This window comes from Cervus canadensis, chromosome 31 (genome assembly GCF_019320065.1).
Source record: "Cervus canadensis isolate Bull #8, Minnesota chromosome 31, ASM1932006v1, whole genome shotgun sequence".
In the NCBI taxonomy this organism is placed as follows: domain Eukaryota; kingdom Metazoa; phylum Chordata; class Mammalia; order Artiodactyla; family Cervidae; genus Cervus; species Cervus canadensis.
Window position 1 is genome coordinate 6762675 of NC_057416.1, and position 6903 is coordinate 6769577.

The 6903-nt window shown below is 42.3% G+C and overlaps 1 protein-coding gene across 3 annotated transcripts in view; it reads right to left on the reverse strand.

Moving 5' to 3' along the window:
- Positions 1 to 6903, reverse strand: part of GPM6A (glycoprotein M6A) — a 236780-nt gene that overhangs the window by 209631 nt on the left and 20246 nt on the right. The window contains exon 1 of one of the 3 annotated variants that reach the window (XM_043454433.1): positions 2765 to 2787. The exons of the other annotated variants lie outside the window; for them this stretch is intronic. The gene's annotated coding sequence lies outside the window, so the exon portion shown is untranslated. Of the gene's footprint in view, positions 1 to 2764; positions 2788 to 6903 lie in introns of those variants that run through there. 3 annotated transcript variants of the gene reach the window in all.

Here is a 6903-nt window from a genome sequence, read left to right on the forward strand (position 1 = left end):
TTCCTAAGGCCCACTTGACTTCACATTCCAGGATGTCTGGCTCTAGGTGAGTGATCACACCATCATGATTATCTGGGTCATGAAGATCTTTTTTGTATAGTTCTTCTGTGTATTTTTGCCACCTCTTCTTAATATCTTCTGCTTCTGATAGGTCCATACCATTTCTGTCTTTCATTGTGCCCATCTTTGCATGAAATGTTTCCTTGGTATCTCTGATTTTCTTGAAGAGATCTCTAATCCTTCCCATTCTATTGTTTTCCCTTAAGGGGGGCAACAAACGAAGATGTAACACACTGAACAGATGAACTTTACCCATCACTAAGCCTCTGATCTGACCATCTGTTCCCATTAACTCTTCTCCAGCCTGTCGCCCCAACCTACACCCACATACTCAGCACAACTTCTGTGCTTCACAGTAAGCTTGGTGCCAAGATAGATGGCAAAGATGCACAACAGGGCACCTGCCCTTAAGGAACTTCATTCATTTATTTTCATTGAACATGTCAGTCCATCAGCCTTGACTTTATACCTGTGTACACCTTTATACCTATGTACCTAACATACTACAAGATGATCAAGGTGCTCAGAAGAAATAGTGAATTCCTTCCCAGAAATGACCTACAGCCTGCTTGAAAAACCAAATAAAAGAGTTTTTACAACAAACTGAAAACTGTGTCGTCCAGAAGGAAGAAGAAGGCTGGACGTGGTGGCCAGACCAAGCTAGGGGAGGGATCAGAGGGAAGTCAGCGTGATGCTAACAATCATAACGACAAAGCTACTCTCTAGCCATTTACTTTGGCTCAGGTATGAAGGTCAGAAATAAGTTTTAGGCTGACTATGTACATAAAGACCCACAGGACTTGTCCAATAATAGAAAGAGGCAAGGAAGATACTTCTGCTATCTTTTGCGGAGTTCTGCAGAATTCAACAGAGAAGGCAATGGCACCCCACTCCAGTACTCTTGCCTGGAAAATCCCATGGACGGAGGAGCCTGGTAGGCTGCAGTCCATGGGGTCTCAAAGTCGGACACGACTGAGCGACTTCACTTTCCCTTTTCACTTTCATGCATTGGAGAAGGAAATGGCAGCCCACTCCAGTGTTCTTGCCTAGAGAATCCCAGGGATGGTGGAGCCTGGTGGGCTGCTGTCTATGGGGTCGCACAGAGTCGGACATGACTGAAGTGACTTAGCAGCAGCAGCAGCAGCAGAATTCAAGAATCCTAAGAGTTGTGTCCCAATGCATGTGCATATGTTTGTTGTGCATGGGATGGACGGTAAGTACAAAGGACCTCAAGAAGACAGGAAGCCAAGGGGTAAACACTGCAGAAAGTTTCCAGATCAAAGCATAGAGCAGTTTAGCAGGTCTATTCTGAGATTAACTGTATGAACAAAGTTATGAATATAACAAAGTAGGAAAAAAAATCACCAACGGGAAGATAAACCTCTACAGAGATTCTTCTACATAGTCTCAAACAGAAAAAGAAAATGTTTTGAACAAAATACTGAAGAACACTTGAATAAAAGTACAGAATCACTTTTGGAGTTAAGTCTTAGGGTAACCAAAAATACAAGAAGCAGCTCATGCTTTCAGTAACTATAACTAACCCAAAGCAAACTGAATTTGTCAGTGTCTTTTCCCTAACACCATATGAAATCTGAAAAACATCAAATAGCATCCCCTTTAAAAATGCAGAACAGAATCAAAACCAAAACTGTTACATGTTGTTATATAAATTTTCTAGATACATAAAATTTAAAGCAATGGGTTACATCTATGTGTTAATTCTCTGCAAAGTCAAAGCAATTTCTTTGTCCTGTGTTGATCTGCACTCAAAACAAATGAAACATAAGGACACAACCTAATTTTTGTTTGTGCCTGCATCTATGAGAACAGCAAGGTAACTTGTGATCCTGGCCTGTGACTACTGACTCTAAATGCTAGATCACTGTGTGTTTTTTCATTTCCTATAAAAAGTGAGTTGAGTCAAACAAAACACTTGAATGGTATCCTTCACATTCAAAGTTCTTTTCAAATGATGGCCACTTAAAGAAATGAATGCCTCCTTAGAGTTAAGGAAACCATTGTTTATTGAGGCAAATTTACTGTTCTACTTTGTAGGATTGGGTTTCAGGTGTAAGAACTGCAGTTGTGCTTAAAAGGTATTTTCAAAGACACTGCCATGGAGAACTATAAAGCAGCTTTCAAGCCCTGTTTCCAAATTCGTTTGCTAAGTGATAGGGCAAAGTGTAAAACAATGGCCGAAACTTTATTCTAAACAGAGATGTTGGTCTTTTTCTTTTCCTTTCTTTTCCTGACCAGAAAGACAAGCTTCCAGAGATCCCTGGAGATCTCTGGAGAGCTCTGCCTCTGGTGACTCCGAGTGTATATTAGCAGTCCATTAAAAGCCTGCATCCCGATCATATCTTAAAATGAACTGTGGGGTTATCTGCTTATACTTGCATTGTCTGCTTTGCCATAGCACCAGGGTTCCCGAAAGGAGGCACAGTTTCCACTGGAGGAACGCTCTCGTTTCACCCACAGAGCCACAGCCGCCCAACGACTGCTCCATCACAATGAACTTCACTTTGGACAAAAAGCCACTGCGATCCACTTGCCTCCTCACCTGTAATGACTAGGATTTGTCTTCGGATCCAATCACAAGCCTGCACGTGAGGTGAACGAATGAAGACTGTCCCTGGCATCTGAATACATGCTACATTTGCTTAGAATTTCCAGCTTCAAAAAAGGCTTCCACTTAACCTACCACCACCAGAGCCGGACAGTTGCAGTACAGGGCGGCAGAACGCCCCAATCAGCCTACGAAATCAATTCAAGTGTCAAAGAGAGACACTGCTGAAATGAAACACAAAAATATATAAAATGAACCACTTTGAAAATGTCTGGACAGATGGGGACTGACAGTCCTGGGGAACTCTACATTCACATTCAATACACAGTAACGTCTCCGTCCTCATAGGACATAGTGTAATGGTCCGTATGTGATGGGTGCTCACAGCCCAGCCAGCCTCACACACTGTGAGGATGTGTAGCAGGTTACCTCTGCAGGACTGCCAGTCCATAACCTCTCATGCACCGAGAAATGATCCTCAACACACACGTGCGCGCGCACACACACACACGCACACACACACACACCAGGCACATCACATGCGCACAATTCAGTGATTGCTGTAATTATACCAGTTTACTGAACATCATCTGAAAACAAGATAAGAGAAAAGGTGACCATCAGATGTTAGTAGAACTGGCGATTTGGGGCCTGGGCTGGTTCATTCACTTCAGACGCACGGGGATATGCAATGCCTTTTAAGACTAGACTTGGCTGCCCTGGGTGGCCACAGAATCAGTGATCAAACCTCGGATATATTCCTGCCTCACCACCTCACACACATAAGAGTCATACAAAATTAGTGAATTAAAGCAAGAATTTTAGAGCTAACATAGAGGAAACATATACACTACCATATGTAAATCAGACAGCCAGTGGAAATTTGCTATATGATGCAGGGAGCTCAACCCTGGTGCTCGGTGACAACCTGGAGTGGTGGGAAGGAGTGCGAGGTGGAAGGGAACCTCAAGAGGGACGAGGTATACGTCCACCCGGGGCCTGTTCATGTTGATATATGGCAGAAACCAACATGGTATTGTAGACCAAGTATCCTCCAATTAAAAATAAATAAGTTTTAAAAAAAAATGACCAATCATCCATCCAGGAGAGTTCTAGATGGTTTTAAATGATATTTTTTAAGAATAGTTTTAATGATAGTTTTTAATTTTTGCAGGCTAAAAATGCAAATCCTGAGAGTCTGAGTCGCTGTCCTCTTTAATTACAAATAACATTAATTAGGAAACTGCTGCCAGACGTTGTTCTAAGCAATGCATAGACTCAATTTTCTGCAATTATTATAACAATGCTATGAGACAGAAACTATCCACATCCCATTTTAGAGAGGAGAAAACTGAGGAGTCAACAGGTGATTAGATAAATAAATTGTGGTATACCCATACAATGGAATATTATACAGCATTAAAAAGCAACAAGTTATCAAGCAATGAAAAGGAGGAATCTTTCTCTTAGATGCATATAAGTTAAAGAAGTCCATCTGAAAACACTATATCATTATATGACATTCTGGAAAAGGCAAATGTGTGGAGACAGAAAAAGATCAGTGGTTGCCAGAGGTCTAGGGTGATGAAGGGAGAGATGTATCCATGGAATACGGGGACTGTTACTGTCTGAAACTATTCTGTTTGATGTATAATGGTAGCTACCTGTCTATGCATTTGATAAAACTCAAAGAACATGCAATACAAAGAATGAACTCTAGTGTAAACTCTGGACTTGAGCTGATAATAAAGTATCAATGTTGGCTCCTTATTTATAACAAATGTACTACATTAATGCAAAACAGTAATAATACCAGAAACCGTGTGTCTGAGGAGGGATTAGGGGATAAGTATGAACTCTATACTTACTGCTCAATTTTTCTATAACCCAAAAACTGCTCTAAAATATGCTTATTAATTTTTTCAATAAATGCAACAGAATAGCACACAGCATTGTTCTGAAGATGCATGCCAAGTTGTCTCAGCTGTGCCCAACTCTTTGTGACCCCGTGGACTGCAGCCCACCAGCCTCCTCCTTCCATAGGCTTCTCCAGGCAAGAATATTGGACTGGGTGGCCACACCCTCCTACAGGGATCTGCCTGACCCAGGGATCAAAGGCTGCGTCTCTTACATCTCCTGCATAGATAGTCAAGTTCGTCACCACTAGCACCACCTCGAAAGCCCTTTTGAAGATGAGCTATCATTAAGTATGAAAAAGAAAGCTATTAAATTAGTTTTACTCGCAAAGCCAATTCAGCAATAGCTTTCAGATATTATTGTTCTTTACAAAACAATGATACTGAAATATTCCACTGTGTCCTTCCTTTTTCCTTGTTTTCCTTTTTCATCAAAGAAAACTTTTCCTACCAAAAAATATTTGGCAAATTCTCTGGAAATAAAAGTCTTCTGCCCCTGTACTTTGCCACCTCATGCTAAACAAGTTTGTTTTCACCGGAAATCTGCTTTGGGGGCTTTTGCAAAAACACACCACGCTTGTGCTTTATAACAGAGAAGGAAACCGAAGGTTGGAGGTCACATTCTAGTTGCAGTGAATACACGGGCCACTTGGCTGCTGAAAGCTTGGCAGTTTTCAGAACTACAATCAGGAGACTCTTGATGGAAAAGAAAACATAAAGAAATCAGGAAAAACGGAGAAAAACGCTAGCGCACAGTAGCAACCGACTCTGCAACATAGTTCCTGCTTGGTTTTTATGTTTGTGGATGTGTGTGTGTGTCTGTGTGTGTTTTCACACATGTATCCACTGAGAAACGTTTATTAAATAGGGAGCTAAAGGAAATGCACACAAAAGCCTCTGGGCATGGTTTCTTTCCACTTTGAAAGAAAAACCCAATTCGTTCTAAGCTGATTTCTTTTCTTATTCAAATTAGATTTAAAGGGTCACAAGCAGGGTTGTGGAGCTTATCACCATCACAAGTGAAAAACAAGTCCAAGAAAGCCTTATCTTCGAAGTCACAAGAGAGCTCCCTTGTGCTGAAATAAAAGGTCACGTTAAATGGCAGCAATTGTAAGAAACACAAGTTTCTATGTCCTTGGTCACCCTTAATTCAAATGAGCAACCTCTCAGAAGCGTCTTCCGAATGGCAGGCCCACTGCACTACCCCTCTGTCAGCATCAGCTGACACTCACAGCCTTTCCAAGATGCAAGAGCAGGGCCTGCAGGACAAAGGAGCCGGCCAGCGCCTGAAGTCACGTCCTGCCGCTGGACCAGCGCGGGGCAGTCCTGGGGAATTCAGCAGGAGTCCCAAACACAATACTGCCTTAGTGAGCAAAGTCAAGGAAACAGACCCCAGAGAGAGACCACTTGCTAGAGAAAACCTGCTTATCTTCAGCATCCATCGCCTTCAAGGATTTATCTTCAGCTCAACTTTATAATACAGAACATGTTCAGGTTTTCTGTGGCCCCAATGTCTCAGCAACTCGGGTTAAAACTGGCCCTGCCCTGCTACCAACTCCAATGAAAACCTGTCCTTCAGGGCAGCATTGAGCTGTTTCCCTATATTTGCTATGAAAACGTGGTTTTTAAAGGAGCCTGCCCTTGCCTTTAGGTTACTACTTATCTAACCCAGATAAGCCTGTTTTCTGAGTCACATTTATTTTCAAAGCTCGACTCAGACAAGGAAATAGAGTAGGTGTGACATGCCTAAATAATGTGTAGATATGTGTTTTAAAAATTCATCTCTTCCATATAAAAATGAGGACCAAACACACTCATAAAGACATCCCACAACACCTCTCCCCAATCAACCTCCTCTCCCCTTTATACTTCCCGTCCCAAGAGAGAGAGCAGAACGGGATGCAACTAACAAGAGAACCAAACAGAAAAGGGCTGGAGACGGACAAGGTAATAAAAGAGATATTACAGGAAAAATAAGGGCCAGAAGCCTCTGACTGAGGCTGTCTTCCCCTTTTTCTAAGGTTTTTGACATAGAGCACTTAATGGATTTTTCCAGATAAATGAAAGTAGGGTAGTGAAGGTGCTGAAATCAGCAGTAGGGTATGGCTACAATTTACGGAATGTATCATTTTAGGGGGTTTTGGAAAGAGAAACAAATAGAGATAAAAATTACATCTCATCTCGGGGAAGTCAGTTCTGAGTTCTCTGGACTTTGGCTGGTAGAAACAGAGTTACTTCCTGGGCACAAAGGGGGCGGGGAGGTGGGCGGAGCCGAGCACCCCCCCCCCCTCCCCCCCCCCGTTCCATACTTGAAAAATATTTCCAGTCAGAAGACAGTCATGTGCAGTGTAACTGACC